Source organism: Saccostrea cucullata, unplaced genomic scaffold, assembly GCF_032062105.1.
Source record: "Saccostrea cucullata isolate Sc308-1 unplaced genomic scaffold, CSIRO_AGI_Scuc_v1 ctg8703, whole genome shotgun sequence".
Classification (NCBI taxonomy): domain Eukaryota; kingdom Metazoa; phylum Mollusca; class Bivalvia; order Ostreida; family Ostreidae; genus Saccostrea; species Saccostrea cuccullata.
In genome coordinates this window covers 1-17500 of record NW_026924186.1, presented here as the reverse complement: position 1 = coordinate 17500, position 17500 = coordinate 1, and the positions used below count along the sequence as shown (strand labels likewise).

Below are 17500 nucleotides of genomic sequence, written 5' to 3'. Positions count from 1 at the left end.
AGACAAACCAAGCATACAAACAGCAATTTAACGAATCAGAGAAAGACAAACCAAGAATACAAACCACAATTGATCCAATCAGAAGAAAGCTTTTAAAGAGGCTGGGGGGTGGCAGCCATTTTCAGACTATTTCTATCCCCTTTAAAAGAAGAGCTCCATATAAAGATATACAAAAACGATCAAATTTTAAAACTAAAATGTATTGATTTTTTCTTGCCAAATGATAGTTGACAGCTTAAGATACCATATCTAAAAAAATAAGTTAAATCTGGTGGTTAATTTGTGGTTAATTTGTTGACCCCCCAGCCTCCTTAATTGACTCTGTGACCTTCCATTTCGTTGAAATTTTTTGAACTTCGTTTACATATTCACTATAGATTATACCGGGCATGTATCTGTATATAGTCTCTGTATGTTCGAGTTGGATTATCATTGTTCAGTCTTGTACATACTAGGATCTGACTCGATATTAATGACACTTGTATACACAGCACGCTATGGGTATGATGATCCGATAATCTGCAGATTTCCATTATGAGACACCAAACACAGCAGGATGTGAGCCCTGTGTTTCAAGCTCATGAAAATACTACCTCATAGTTCGTTTTCTCAACAGAATCTGTTCAATTTGCTATAATCACTAAAGTACATGTACAAACGACTTTATACCGGAGCAACAATTCAAGAAAAAAATTGGAAAAAAAGAATAGCAACATGAGATTGCAACATTTTCAAATGAATTTGAGGGTACTACTAAATAAATCGAGTCTGTTTTCCGTCTGAATAGAAAAGATATATAAATGTATATGTATTGCAAGGTACCGGTTAAAAAAAACCAAATGGTTGAGGACTATTTTAGCTTTAAAAACAAGATGTGTTTGTGAAACACTATGCGCCCGGCAGCAACAAAGTACGGAAAAAGCTATTTTTAGCATTAAGGTCACAGTCAAGGTCACAAGGTCATTGACCTTGGTGTCATTTGGAAGAACCTGATAAGTGGAGTTTGCATACCAAATATGAAGTCTCTATCTTTCATGGTTCAAAAGTTATGGCGAAGGTTAAAGTTTGCATAAAAAAGCTATTTTTAGCATATATGCCACAGTCAAGGTCACAAGGTCATTGACCTTGGTGTCATTTGAAAGAGCTTCATTAGTGGAGTATGCATACCAAATATGAAGTTTCTACCTTTCATGGTTCAAAAGTTATGGTGAAGGTTAAAGTTCGGGACAAACAAACAAACAAACAGACAGACAGATGGACAGACAGAAAGACAGACAGACAGGACAAAAACAATATACGCCCTGGATCTATCGATCCGGGCGCATAATAATCTAACAAAATCGAAGTTTTCGCACAGGAATTCATATATTCTTTATCGCTATACTGTTAATTGAAAATGGTCCTTAAAAATCCAGTATTTGAAGCTCTTTGCTGCTAGCGCTGTCAGATACACAACTACGGTTGGGCCATGACGTAAAACAATATTTTCGTGTTAGGACATACTGAAATTATTTTGCTTATATTTTTCTCCAAATAAGTAGAAGTTTTAGGTTCTGAAACCTGTAATTTTCTCAAACCTAATACTTTAAAGAACTGAACAAAATTTACACGGCTCATGCAAAAATTCTACGTTTGTCAATTGTCCCCTTTGTGCGCAACGGTGTCTCTTTATAGGCGCCGGAGACTCGCCGTTTGCCACTGTCACCCATCTACTGGAAGCATTTCCAGGGTCACCACGAGGAGGTGTGTCGTGGATCGTAAACTGGAGCCGAAATAAATCGCATATGAAAAAAAGTATTCGTATGAAATTCGCACGATCTAAAGCGACTGTTGTGCATTAAATCTTGCGATACATCTTACGTCTATATGCGGCTGTTGTAGAATGAAAGCGAGTGTTGTAAGATAATGCGATAGGATTGCACGACTGATCAGGTAATCGGACGATTGGACGTGCGGCAATACGATTGAACGTGCGGCGCTCATGCGCTCATGCATTCCATGGTACGAATGTTAGTGCTAGTTAGAGGGCGGGGTATATATACCGCCCGTTTCCGACGCTCTTCGGTTGACATAAGATCTTATAATTATAAATGATATATATACATCTTGCAAAGCATGGTAATTGAAGCTGATAAATCAAGCAATGATAGTAAAATGTTGCAAGATTACATAATAAATGTTGAGCAACAATCTCATAGTCGCAAAACACACGCAAAGACAGCTGTGATTCATCTTACGATCTTTAAAAATCGTGCATCACTCTTACGAGTACATAAAACGTTGTAAGACGTTCTTACTAATATTCGTGCGTTGAATTACGATAATTTGGATCGCATTTGGTCGCGTCTGAATAGTGTGCATGTTGACTATTTTGAGGAAACTTGATGCGACCACTAAAACACATGCAACGAATGCGAGACATCGTGCAACGTATGCGAGAGCTCGTGCGAAGCTAAAATTTTCCGATCGCGAAGTGTTGTATAGTGCTCGTGCGCCAATTGTGATAGGGCCTTTAGTGACATCAGTTACACCGCTCGAGACCTTTACCTTTGACCTCTTAAATATGCTGGTACCCAAAAATGTCTATAAATATGAAATACATGTATGAAAGTCAGAACTCTACCCTAATTAATTAAAAAGTTATGTAATTAAAAAAGTTAAGTAATTAAAAAATTATTTACCACCGATTTGTGTTTATTATGGGGGCATAAGATAGAAAAGGGATAACTATGCTCAGATTAAAAAAAAAAATATGGGCCTCCCATTCTCGTTACTTGGGGATATTTCTCTTAAACACTTTCTTCATTAGTTGCTTGAAAAATTTACACTCCCATTCCAATTTCATTGAAAGTTTAAGTTTTATTATAGCTTACATTACATTTATAAATGGATCAAAATGACGTAGATTATTAATAGTGAAATGACCTACTCCTAATTGATATTCGAGAGAAATAACCTACGCAAGGAGGTTGACATAGTTAAGATGCTTATTATTATAAATGATATAATATCTTGCAAAGCATGGTAATTGAAGCTGATAAATCAAGCAATGATAGTAAAATGTTGCAAGATTACATAATAAATGTTGAGCAACAATCTCATAGTCGCAAAACACACGCAAAGACAGCTGTGATTCATCTTACGATCTTTAAAAATCGTGCATCACTCTTACGAGTACATAAAACGTTGTAAGACGTTCTTACTAATATTCGTGCGTTGAATTACGATAATTTGGATCGCATTTGGTCGCGTCTGAATAGTGTGCATGTTGACTATTTTGAGGAAACTTGATGCGACCACTAAAACACATGCAACGAATGCGAGACATCGTGCAACGTATGCGAGAGCTCGTGCGAAGTTAAAATTTTCCGATCGCAAAGTGTTGAATAGTGCTCGTGCGCCAATTGTGATAGGGCCTTTAGTGACATCAGTTACACCGCTCGAGACCTTTACCTTTGACCTCTTAAATATGCTGGTACCCAAAAATGTCTATAAATATGAAATACATATATGAAAGTCAGAACTCCACCCCAATTAATTAAAAAGTTATGTACAAGGTTAAAAAAATTATTTACCATCAAATTATTTATTTTTTATTATGGGGGCATAATATAGAAAAGGGACTTTAAAAAAAAAATTATGGGCCTCCCGTTCTCGTTACTTGGGGATATTTCTCCTAAAAACTTTCTTCATTAGTTGCTTAAAAAATTTACACCCCCATTCCAATTTCATTGAAAGTTTAAGTTTTATTACAGCTTACATTACATTTAGAAATGGATCAAAATGACGTAGATTATTTAAAGTGAAATGACCTACTCCTAATTGATATTCGAGAGAAATAACCATTCGCAAGGAAAGGAACCCGACATCTTTCAAACGTCTGCACGTATACCTGTGAACGATAAAGGATGTATTTACTTTGACAAAACAATTGACCTATATAGGAGAGATCAATTTCCCGGAAAAAGTGACATTTAAAAATTAATCTTTATTTGTTGTTTTCTACAGTATGTATGTCTAAATTTTTCAAATTTATATTTTATACCTAAACTTTATTATTTATAACTTTACAATAAACCTCCAGAGTTGATCGAAACACCATTTTGTCCGTTAAAGCGTTGATTTTTGCATGAATTTTGGTCTAGAAGTCCTTCAGGGCAGGCCTGACCCTAAATAAAATTGTGATATTTTCATAGCTTGGGATGTAAGGAATAATTTAAGATAGGATTTTTTTAGGGGCACCCCTGCCCTAGGGTCGAAATTCACAAAAAAACTACGAAAAATAAGGAAACCTGATTTTGATAATCTGCTTCAAATTTATACTACAAATTCGTACAGTCAGACTAGCTCAGTTGATATATATACTTGTCAAAATTTCTAAGTCCCCACTTTTATTTTTTCAAAATTTCAAAACCTTAATTTCAATGTAGTAGTTGCTAACAATTTTGCCTTTAGTTTGCAATACTTACAAGGCCAAAATAAATTAATCGAATGTGTAATTACTCGACAGTGACCGTTTTTCTTAAAAAGCATGAAGTTCGAGTTCTATTTGTTTTTTCGGATGTATTTTTCATATTTTTTACTTCCATGTGTTCTCCATCTTTAATTGATAACGAAAAACAGAAAAAAAGTTTAATTAAAATGCGGTGTATGTCCACACATCAATGTGAAAGTGAAACGTACAAAGGATATCTGAATTCCTTTTAATCATTAAATATCGCTAGATTTTTCAAAAAACCCAGAGTTTATCCGGAAATATCAATGGAACCGGAAGTGGACTTCCCTCAATGTCAAACTGGAGGAATAGGGAATACATGTAATGAGACATTGTGTAACTATTGCAAGGCACAGAAAATTTTAGTAAGCCCCCTTGTCATCCTAATCTCAACCCTAACTTACATGTATGGAAGAAGATCGACCGGAGTGTGAGACAGCTTTTCCAGCAGCAGAATTTAGCGGATCTAGAGGACGACCTAGTCTCCACATGTAAAAACATTCAATAAAAGAATTTTTCTTAAATAGCGTGATCTCTTTGAGGAACGGTTGTCTTGCTGTGAATTCGTTTGAATGGAGGCTAATGCAGTATTTAACGTTGTGAATTTTTAATTCTAGGGTACCTTAACGTTTCTGCATATTGTGTTAAGGCAGGTCCACACTTTTACGGATCCGGTTTTAATTTTACACACCAATATAAACTTTTGATTATCGTTTGTCTATTGAAATAAAATCTTTTTGGATAATTGAAAATAATTTAGCAAGTATCTATTTGTTTATTATAGTGTCATTGTCCACACAAAGCATTTAATGTACATTATTTATAGGAATAACCACTTTGCGCTCTGTCCATAGGATCTATATGTAATTTAGTATATACAGAGGCAGAGAATTCTTAATTGCCTTTATGGACCTACAGCTTTTGATTTTTTTTAAACAAACTAACTTGAGATCTATTTTATTTTTAATTTTAAGCCTATATCATTTTTTTAAATTTTCTTTTTTATTAATTTTGCGAAGAACGATTGAAAAAATAGATATTCCAAAGATGGGGGTATAGGTATTCAAAAGGCTTTTTTGTAAAATTTATCTGGTCAACCATAATAAAGTATGTGTTTTTGCTAACCTAAGATATAATTCTAAATAACTATAAAGAAAAAATAGCATGTAAACATATAAGATTTTGAGAAATATATAAAATAATGATACTTTGTGTTTTTTTCTGAAAGATGTGGACAGAATCAACATCAATTTTTTAATGTTTTCCAATAGAAATTTCAAATCTTCTCTTGACAAATGAATATTTTGATTTTCGTAAGTTTTAACATTAATTTGATGTGATTTGGTACGTAGCTAAATAAAATATGATGTCACACTTCTTTATGTTGAATTTTGGTTGTTAAATTTTTAGAGGTATGTACTCCGAGACATGTTGCATGAAAATTAACCTGCAAAGAGATGTTTTTTATGGGTGTTTTTGTTAGATTATGACTTATTCAAGATATTCAAAACAAAATTAAATAAACAGTTTGACAGAAAATTCTGAAAGTACGGACCTACCTTAAGTGCTTCAATAAAATAAATTAATTGAGAAAAATTGTTTTGCTACTTTTTTTTATCCCGTATACTTATCAAATAATACTGTTCAAATAATTCAAAATAACAGCGGTGTAAAGCAAAAACTTTCCTGGGGCTGGAGACTTGGAAAGTGTATATGCTGACTATTACACCGCCAAGACTTTCTTTTTAAAGTCGGGGGTTCGAATCCACCTGGTAGCACACTTTTGAAGTTTTAAATTTATGCCTTTTAAAAGACTATTTAAATTTTTTTTTATAGACTTGTGTATTTTCTTTCAATTTTCTATCCTTTATGCATGCCCATTCTTGATAAAAGAAATTAACACTATAAAAGAGAGATCAAATCGTAACAATCCAATGTAAAGTTGTCAGTCAGGCGGAACAAACCTCAGTATAAGCACACTTTTTCCGAGTACGAGAATAACTCACTATGTGTTACTCGATAAAGGTATTCTTGGCAGCACTGAGCCGCGATGAATTTCAATTGTATATAAATTCCTTAGAATTTAATCACATTGATTTTGGCTATATATATCAGTAACTGTACTCCCTTGGATTTCATTTTTAGGCCTATATAATTTGCACACATTAATGGCATATTATATCATATCCACGGATAAATAGCCTAGCCATAAAGAATAGAATTTCAGAGACAGTGATGCACAGTTATGCACAATGAGAAGTAAAGAAGTAATTAAAGAAATAAACCTTATGTCATTAATCAGAACGGAAATCGACAAGCTTTTAGAAGAGAAAAACCAAGCCCGGTCCTATAGGTCAGATCCCTATTTATATAAATTTCTTTTCGGTTACATTATTAATTAATAATTATTAATAATGGAGAAAAATGATGATTGGTGTTCCTGGGAGTCGAACCTGGTTCCTTTGGCATGCGAGGCAGCGGGTATATTGACTCGACTATAGTCAGTACGTATTACATTGGTAATTTCTATTTATCTTACGTATGTGCTTTAATAATTTAAATATCTTTTGGGGTCTATTTTGCGGCATGCGGTGAATCGGTCCAAGGGTATTTAAACTCGTGTTTTGTTTTCTTTTGTCATTCGACAAGTTAGCCACGACTTATCAGTTCGATTCACAGATGTCTGATTCAGACGGTAGTGAGCCATCTCCACGTGGTAGCCCGGGGATGTGTTACTCACGAGCCAAAAAGACGTTCGTCTAACAACGAGTCTCGCCGCAACCATTCGCAAACTTTGAACGAAGACCTTACTAACGCAAAGGCATTCCAATCGTTTTCTCGGAAGTTAGACGTACTTTAGCGGAGATCAAAAAGCTGCTTTTGAAGGAGTTAGAAGCAAAGAATTCAACAATCCAGAGAAAAATCGGTTGATTTTCAGTTGGAACACCACAAAGAAAGGTACAGCTTCTTCACAGATTTACAAAATGACTTTGAAAGTATTGATAAATTTATTGACTTTGGTGATAGTTTGAATGCTAAACAAATAATCAAAAGCTGTTCTTCGTATTAACGACCAGAAAAAAAGTTATAAGAATTGCAGATAAGTACGGCTGGGATGTGGCTAAAGAGTACAAAGATGACCCAATCACGGAGAGTACTGAGGAAAGTCAACGACTCCGGCAAGCAGAAGCCAGGGCTAAAAGGAAAAGGTTTGACAAGAGAAATTATAATAATCCTTTTCGTACAGATAGCAGCAAATTTTTCCAGCAAAGATTTACTCCTTACACCAGGCAGTTTAGCTCATACGGGAACTTCGGAGGATCACAACCAAGCCCATACAGGATACAACCAGACCAATGCCTGTATTGCAATGGGTTCGGGCACTGGAGTGTCAACTGTCCCCTCAAGAAAAAGAGCCAACCTTTTGCGATCGGCAAGCCAACTTCAACACAAACCGGACCATCCACAGATAACCAAAGAACCTAAGCTGGTAAAAGATATTTTGTCTTGTGAAAAAGAAAATTTAAATTTACAAACGGTTAAAGGAAGTTTAGTAAAAAAAAAACATTTCTTTTTGGAAAGAACAATTGCATGCCGAACAATATATAATTGACACTATTCAGTATGGTTATAGTATTCCTTTTGATTGTTTTCCAGAGTCGATTATTTTGCATAACAATAAGTCTTCTCTTGATCATGAGGAATTTGTAGACAAAGAAATAAGAAGTTTGTTAGGTAATAAAGTTATTGTAAGGTGTAGTACTGTTCCTTCTATAGTCAATCCTTTGTCAGTTTCTATAAATTCTCATGGCAAGAAAAGACTTATCTTGGATCTCAAACATGTTAACAAATGCGTACGAAAAAATAAATTTAAGTTAGAGGGTGTTAGCAGCGCTATCAAACTTTGCAAGAAAAATGACTTTATGTTTAAGTTTGATCTTAAGAGCGGTTATCATCATTTGGACATAAATCCATTGCATTTTCAATTTTTGAGTTTTTGTTGGAAAAGTACCTATTATTCTTTTACGGTACTTCCCTTTGGTTTGAGCTCTGCTCCTTTTATTTTTACACAGCTGCTCAAGCCTTTGTTGAAATATTGGAGAGCAAAAGGTAAAAAAATTGTTGTTTATTTAGATGATGGATTTGGGTTAGCAAACGATCTGGAATCATGTAAGGTTATGTCTTCAGCTATAAAAGCAGACTTAATTTCAGCAGGTTTTTTGGTTAACGAGGATAAGAGTATTTGGACTCCCTGTCAATCTATAGAATGGTTGGGGTTTTCTTGGGATACTGCACATGGTATGCTTTTTTGATACCTCAATCTAAAATTGATAAATTATTAGGCAAAATCAGGGAAGTTATTTCTTCTGAGAAAATTACACCAAGTGTTCTAGCTAGCATAGTGGAAACATAATTTCTTTCCAGCAATCCTTAGGAAATGTATGTGCTATTATGACAAGAGTTATGCATATGGTTATGGTTTCGTCAAAGTTCAACATGTCCAACAATTTATTTTTACAATAGCTCCAAAACTATGTGAGGTAGAAAGTTAAAACTTTTACATTTTATAAATATTTCATTGATTAACAGATAGAAAGTATCACTTGATAACGAATACTTAGAAAAAAATATTTATCAAAAAAGATTCTTTTAAAAAATGCATATTTTTTAATAAAATACACATTATTAATTCAGTGCTTTTAGTGAAAACCATTATTGCATAAACAATAAATGTTTATCAATGAAGGGCAAGTTGGACTTCTATAGTCTCTGGAAAGTTGTTTTCCCTGCTTATTTTGTCCAAATGTTAAGATTTGAAACTGAAAGTACATTGCAAATGGCGGATTTTATAGGGGTCTTGTCTTTATACATGTCATGCTTTCAATAACAGCCTCTCAGAGACCATTCACATCCAACTTGCCCTTCATTGATAAACATATATTATTTCTGCAATGATGGTTTTCACAAAAAGGACAGAATAAAGCAGGTGCATTTTCTTTAAATATGCACATTTTTTGATACATTTTTCTCAAACAAATATCTTTTTTAAAAACATTTATTTTCAAGTGATACTTTCTCTCTGTTAATGAATGATATATTTATAAAATGTGAAAGTTTTAACTTTTTTACCTCACATAGTTTTGGAGCTATTGTAAATATAAACTGTTGGACCTGTTGGCCTTTGATGAAACCTTAATGCCAATTCAGTTTCTTGGGATCATTGTATTGTTCTTTCAGATGAAATTGTGACTGAACTTAACTTCTGGTTGTGCAATTTACAATGTTTGCCATCTAAATGTTTTCTTAAAGGCAGTTTCATTCCACAAAGGATCGTTTTTACGGATGCAAGCAAGTATGCAGCGGCTGGTTACATTGTGGAACTCGCAGATAGTGTAGTGCATAAAATGTGGACTTCCGTGGAAGCTCTCAAGAGTTCTATTTGGAGGGAGATGAAAGCAGTCGAGACAACTTTAATATCTTTTACAGATAAGATTAGCAACAGAACTTAAAACTTTATACTGACAATCAAAATGTAGTTAAGATAATTATACCCCCCGCTTGAAAAGCGGGAGGGTATATAGTAATCGTTAATTCCGTCCGTCTGTACGTCTGTCCGTCCGTCCGTCCGTCTGTCTGTCCGTCTGTCCGTCCGTCCGTCTGTTACGCTTTAGGGTACCCATCTCTTATCCGCAACTCCTCGTATACCACTGAGTGAAATTTAATGAAACTTTCACAGAATCTTTATTACATATTGCCATTGTGCACCTCCTATTTTACTTTTTGATCTGACACATATTTTTGGTGCCCCAGCCAAGACAAAACATGGACTTTTTCACCAGTTATAACAATATGGGAGGCGGGGGGTATCATTTAGTGAGCTCATTGCTCACAGTACCTCTAGTTAATTCTGGTAGCATGAAAAAAGAGCTCCATGATATTGCACTTAATATTTATGCTTTTTGTATTCGGAATCAAATAACATTAGAAGTTGAGTGGATTCCTAGAGAGGAAAGTAGTGTTGCAGATTGTTATAGCAAAGTTTATGATTTTGATGACTGGTCTGTTTCTGATATTATATTTCAATTTTTCATTTTAAAAAATGGGGGCGATATGATGTAGATCTTTTTGCAGATTATAACAATTTCAAGGTAAAAAGTTTTTTTTAGTAAATTTTGGACGCCAGGGAGTTCTGGAGTTGATGCATTTGCTTTCAACTGGGAAAAAAATTAACTCATGGATCTTCCCCCAGTTTCTCTAATTACAGATGTGATTAATCATTTAGGTTTGTGTAAAACGCATGGTACAATTGTTGTGCCAAAAATGGACATCCTCACTTTTTTGGCCCATGTTGGTAAATTCAGATGGAAAATTCAAAATTTTGTTATTGACTATATTGAATATGACAAACCAAGAAATTTTTTCATTGCAGGATCTTACGAAGAAAGTGTTTTCGGTGGAGTGAAATTTTTCTCCAACGTAATAGTACTTCATGTTAATTTTGATATTTAGACTTATTCAGGTGCATTTGTGTTCTTATGACATTTATACGTAATTCTGACTGGGAGTCAGAACTGAGACTTTGCATTGTAAGGCTGAGTACTTTTAAAATTTGTGTTATGATAGGCTGAGAGCCTGATATGTGTAATGATTGGCTGAGAGCTTATGTGTATGATTGGCTGAGAGCCTATGTGTATGATTGGCTGAGAGCCTATGTGTATGATTGGCTGAGAGCCGGATATTTGTATTTGCTTGGCTGAGAGCCTGATATGTGTATTTATTGGCTGAGAGCCAGAATTTAGTTGTTTTGTAGGCTGAGAGTCTGATGTATGATTCAATGGCTTGAGAGCCAAAATTAAATTTAAGTGCATGTTTAGTTAAGGCCTAGTTAAGCCAGGATTTATGGTTTCTGCAATTGCTTACAATTTAAATTCAACTGTTTCTTAAAGTATTAAAGCTTTATATGTTAACGTTTTGTTGTTTATGATTTCAGTCCTTCAACCATTCACATTGGGCGGAATGGAGAACTCATGAAGAGGGGGACATTGTTACAATGGCTAGGAATATACCAGGCTTAATCGAGGCTTAAATAAAAGTCCACTTTACGTAAATACAAGACATATTTTTCTAAATTCGATCATTGGTGTTCATTTCACAAATTATCTTCTTTACCAGCATCGCCTGCAACAGTGTCTCTCTTCATTTCTCATCTTGTTCAGAGTAAATCAACATCTTCAGTGTTAACATCTCATTTTTACGCAGTGCAATGGTATCATGAGAAAAATTTGTCTCCAAACCCGTGTTCTGACAAACTTGTGAAAATGACTTTTGAGGGGGCGTTTCGCACTCTTACAAAATCTTCAGTGAACAAGAAACAACCGATTACATCTAATATTATTTCCAGAGTCTTTAATTTAAGAAGTAACTTGTCAGATTTATCTGATTTGCGTATTAGATTACTCTTTGTTCTTGGATATGCAGGGTTTTTCAGAGCCGGAGAGCTGTGCAACATCAAGAGATCGGATATTACTTTTTTGTGATACTCACGTGGAAATTGAACTTCGAAGCTCTAAGACTGACATATACAGAAGGGGTAACATTGTGCCACATTGCAAAACTCGACTCTGATTTGTGTTCCGTTCAATGTCTAATTGATTATCTTAAATTAGCTGGTATTCAGAACGATTCTAATGAATTTATATTTAGGTCATTAAGATATTTCAAAAAATGCAATTCTTATAGGCTTGCAAAACGTAACAAAGCAATATCTTATACTTGTGTCAGAGAACTTATTTTGAAGTCATTGAAAGATGTTGGAGAGGACGCTTCAAAGTTTGATGTTCACTCACTTAGATCCGGAGGTGCTTCAGCCGCAGCCAATCTAGATATTCCCGATAGACTCTTTAAGGCTCATGGACGGTGGAAGAGTGACACAGCAAAGGACGGTTATATTAAGGACAGTACAGAAAAGGTTCTATTTGTGTCAAAAAATTTGGGATTGTAATTAAATAATTTTTCTTTCCATTTTTCCTCAGACGTTTTTTATTCGAATTTTGGCTAACATTGTCGCCTCCTCTATATTTGTGTTTGAGTTTTTATACCCGCACTTTCTAAAGAAAGTTCGGGTATATTGTTGTTACTCATGTCCGTCCGTCCGTCCGTCTGTCACACTTTTCTTCCCTGAACTCCTCTTACATTTTACACAGTAGCTTAATCATCTTTTGGGAGATGGTTGGTGGTGTCATGTAGATGTGCAGTAAGGTTTCGGAATTTTGATTTTGCCCCGGGGGGTCAAATGGGGGTCGAAAAATGACGTTTTTTATGCAAAAAGTCCCGTCTTCCCTGAACTCCTTCTACATTTTACTCAGCAGCCTAATCACCTTTTGGGGGATGGTTGGTGGTGTCATGTAGATGTGCAGTAAGGTTTCGGAATTTTGATTTTGCCCCGGGGGGTCAAATGGGGGTCGAAAAATGATGTTTTTTATGCAAAAAGTCCCATCTTCCCTGAACTCCTTCTACATTTTACTCAGCAGCCTAATCACCTTTTGGGGGATTATTGGTGGTGTCATGTAGATGTGCAGTAAGGTTTCGGAATTTTGATTTTGCCCCAGGGGGTCAAATGGGGGTCGAAAAATGATGTTTTTTATGCAAAAAGCCCCGTCTTCCCTGATCTCCTTCTACATTTTACACAGTAGCCTAATCATCTTTTGGGAGATCTTTGCTGGTGTCAGGTACATGTGCAGTAAGGTTTCGGAATTTTGATTTTGCCCCGGGGGGTCAAATGGGGGTCGAAAAATGACGTTTTTTATGCAAAAAGCCCCGTCTTCCCTGAACTCCTCTTACATTTTACTCAACAGCCTAATCATCTTTTGGGAGATGGTTGGTGGGGTCATGTAGATGTGCAGTAAGGTTACGATATTTTGATTTTGCCCCGGGGGGTCAAATGGGGGTCGAAAAATGATATTTTTCTATGCAAAAAGTCCCGTTTTCTCTGAACTCCTCTTACATTTTACTCAGCAGCCTAATCACCTTTGGGAGATGGTTGGTGGTGTCATGCAGATGTGCAGTAAGGTTTCGGAATTTTGATTTTGCCCCAGGGGGTCAAATAGGGGTCAAAAAATGACGTTTTTATGCAAAAAGCCCCGTCTTCCCTGAGAGAAGGACAGTCTGACATACAAATGTACATATTTCTATATGAATTGCATGGGTAAAATTGGACCAGTGGTTCTAGAGAAGTTAAAAATGTAAAAAGTTTTCAGACAAACAGATGGACGGCATGTCACGACAGACGTTATATGATAAGGAAACCAGAAAAGCTCAAATGAGTGTTTTGAAAGGGTTAGAATATGGTTGCAGTATTTGAAAAGCTGTTTTTTTCATGCAGAGATATGCATGACCAACATATTCATGTTTTATATTTTCTTTAGTAATTTGTTTGTTTGTTGTGAATACATCTCTCTCGGGAATTTTTCCCTCATATGGAGACACCACCAAATAATAATGAAGACAAGATGTGTTTGTGAAACACTGATGTCCCTGTATGGAAGCCTATGGCGAAGGTTGAAGTTTCTCAAATATATGTCAAACTCAAAGGTCAAGGTCAAAGGGTTCAAATTGTTGGTATCAGAAAAAAGTCTTGTCACAAGGAATGCACATGTGAAATAAGTAATCCCTAGTACTTCCTGTTCAAAAGTTAATTGCCAAGGTTAATTTTTTAAGTGGTTCAAACTCTACGGTCAAGGTCAAACATATTTATACCTGTTGACAGTTCACAATGAATACACATGTTAAGCATGAAAGCCTTAGCACCTACTGATCAAAATTTAGGCCAAGTTTAAAGTTGGGTATTTTTCTTGTAAAAACGTGTATTCTAGGTCAAGTGATCAGAGGTAAAAATTAATGTTACCCAAACTAGAGGTACTGTGAGCGATGAGCTCACTAAATGATACCCCCCGCCTCCCATATGGTTATAACTGGTGAAAAAGTCCATGTTTTCCTGTGGCCGGGAAACCCAAAATATGTGTCGGATCAAAAAGTAAAATAGGAGGTGCACAATGGCAACATGTAATAAAGATTCTGTGAAAGTTTCATCAAATTTCATTCAGTGGTATGAGAGGAGTTGCGGATAAGAGATGGGTACCCCAAAGCGTAACAGACGGACGGACGGACGGACGGAAATACCGATTACTATATACCCCCACTTTTCAAGCGGGGGGTATAATAAAAGGTCTTAATTGTCACAAGAAATAAACCTATAAAATGTGGAAGCCATTTGTATAGCCCATCCCACTAAAAACTTATGGGCAAGGTTATAATTCTGCAGAAATATAGACAGACATAATATAAACACAAGAAACAAACTATGTACATAATAAGTCAAATGGAAAAAATATACTATTTAATTGGAATCACAAAATAGATTGTTATTTCAGGGATAGGGAGTGGGTAGGGAGATTGGACCCCCCCCCCCTGGAATTTCCTTTGTTATTTAAACAAGACTATATACTGAAGCAAATAAAAATGACTTTGGACATCCTCCCCCTAACTTAGAAAACATTGACCCCACTATCATTGTTTTTATTTTGTTTATTTGTTTTCAGTTTATGAGTTTTTTTTCTCCTGCTTGTCCGGAAATTCTAGGCATGAATTTTTTGACTGAGATGTGAACCCCCCTCCCTACTCCCGAAAAAAAATTCTGGATCCGCACCAGTATTGGCAGTAACTGAATGTCACATCGACAAGGAGAGATAACTTCACAATATGAAATTCGTCTAGTGTGGCATGCGATGATCTTTGAACCTTTTTGAACTTTAACCTAATCGTTTGGGTTTATTTTACCCCCCACTAAACTTAAACTTGTACTTACCGACCTCCATAGGTCTTGTAAACTTCATGAAATATAAATCCAATTATAACACAAAATGAATTAATCCAATGCACACCATTCTGCAGCATGTTATAATGCTATTCCATTCGGAAAACCTTCGTGCCGTCGATTCCGTCACCTTATCAGATGAAGTGGGAATCGGCCGAGGTGTACCGAATGGAGTTTAATCTAAAAATATGATAATGGGTGACGCAACGTGATGGGATGTAGAATTTACATGCCAAGATCAAATTTTAAATTAATTCATAACAAACAATGTTTTAACAAAACTGTTCCATCTAGCCTATTCCAAAAAGTATGTACTGTGTGATTGTGGTGTCGAGGGGGGGGGGGGGGGGGGGGATTAGTAAATTTAAAAAGGTCCTATTATGAGCAAAACATGATTTATCAAAATCTAATTTACATCATTAATAGAATTCAAACTGGTATATAATGAATTAAGCACGTAAAATAAATATAAGAGGTTCTGAGTTATAGGTCACAGGGATAATTTCATACTCAATTTGATGAATACATGTAAATTACAGGCACGAAGCAACCGGGGTGGGGTGGGGGTGGGGGTGGGGGTGGGGTTTCCCAACATTACATGTACTATAAGAAAATGTCCATTGAAAAGATGGTTGCCCCCCCCCCCCCCGCCCCACACACACACTTTTTACCACAGTATATACATAGCAAAGAAATATGGGAAAAAAATTGGAAGTGAAAGTAATTTTGCCTTGAAAAAAAGGTGGCCACTACCCCCCCCCCCATTTCATTTTTTTTCCTTGTTAATTTTTTTAGGTAAGTAAAAAAAAAATTCTCAGGTTGCCCCCCCCCCCCACTTTCAAAAACGATGCTACGTGCCTGAATTATATAGAATTATTTTGACTTTTTCCTTGGTAAGCCGCCCGCAGGATTGTGTGATTGTGTATTTAGAGGCAAACACCTTAGTGCGGGTATTACTGTCTCATGACAGCATCTAGTTGTTTATGTAAAGAGAATATGAAATACTTTATGTTCATCTGAGCGAAGCGAAAGAGAACATAAAATGAAGTGATCCTTTATATCATCAAGGAAAATACGTCTAAGCTTGATTTTGACTTTTGGTTAGTAAGGATTAATTCTGGATTTTGACTTTTGGTTAGTAAGGATTAATTCTGGAAATCCAAAAAGGTCGGAATAAAAAATTAAATAGAAGCCAAGATAGATTTTATAGATCAGCAATGAATTTAAGAACACAATCAAATTGTTAACAAATTATAGAAAGCATAATGAACGCTGTGACGATGTATGTGTCGACAAATATGTGTGTTTTAGTAAGAATAACTTATGTTGAGTAAATTGAGTGATAGATTTTATGTTGTTTATCGTCCCCCTCAATAATTTTTCATTCACAAAAATTCGTCACTCGGGGCCATCGAGGAATGACGGTCACAGGGAGCTCGGATTTAACGTCCGACCCGTGACTTCTGCTTTTAATGGCGGATGCCACGTGGCAAAGTAAACAAGAATCGAACTTTAGCCTCCCGACTGCGCAGCAAAGATAAATACTTGGGCTCTGTGGACCGGTTGTTGTCAATTCCAAGTAATCATAAACCATCTTAGAAATGTTAATTTCTACAATAAATTTATAGCTGAAAGAGTTTGACGTCACTACAAATGTCATTTTCAAAAAAAAACAAACCCTCTTTGATAAATTGATATTTACTTTCTCAGCGAAAAACTAAGCCTTGAGTAAAATCGATGAAATTATCCTGAAAGTTGTATGGAATATTGAAAGTTGTATTATTAGTCCATTCAACAGCAGGCCTCTAGTTGCATCTATTATAGTTTTGCTAAAATATCCTTTATGCTATGAAAAATTGTGCAATTCAAATATTGAATCATTGATGATAAGAAAAGACAAAGTATTGTGGCATGTAGCCGTTCTCCCCTGGAATCTTGTTTTTGACGGTCCAACCATTGATAGGAGCATAACTGGTCAGTTGATTTAAATTATACGTTAATATAAAGGTGTGTGTATGCGATAATTGTTTTGCTCAAGAGCCTTACAAGGAGTAGTCAGACTGAGTATCATGAAGAGTCGAACCTCTATCACCTACACATACTAACTTGCTGTTAATTCGTTTCTGAATGGG

At 35.6% G+C, this 17500-nt stretch overlaps 1 pseudogene; it reads left to right on the top strand.

Moving 5' to 3' along the window:
* Positions 1 to 6909: 6909 nt before the first annotated feature.
* LOC134265928 (uncharacterized) lies at positions 6910 to 7981 on the top strand (annotated as a pseudogene).
* The last annotated feature ends 9519 nt before the right edge of the window (positions 7982 to 17500 follow it).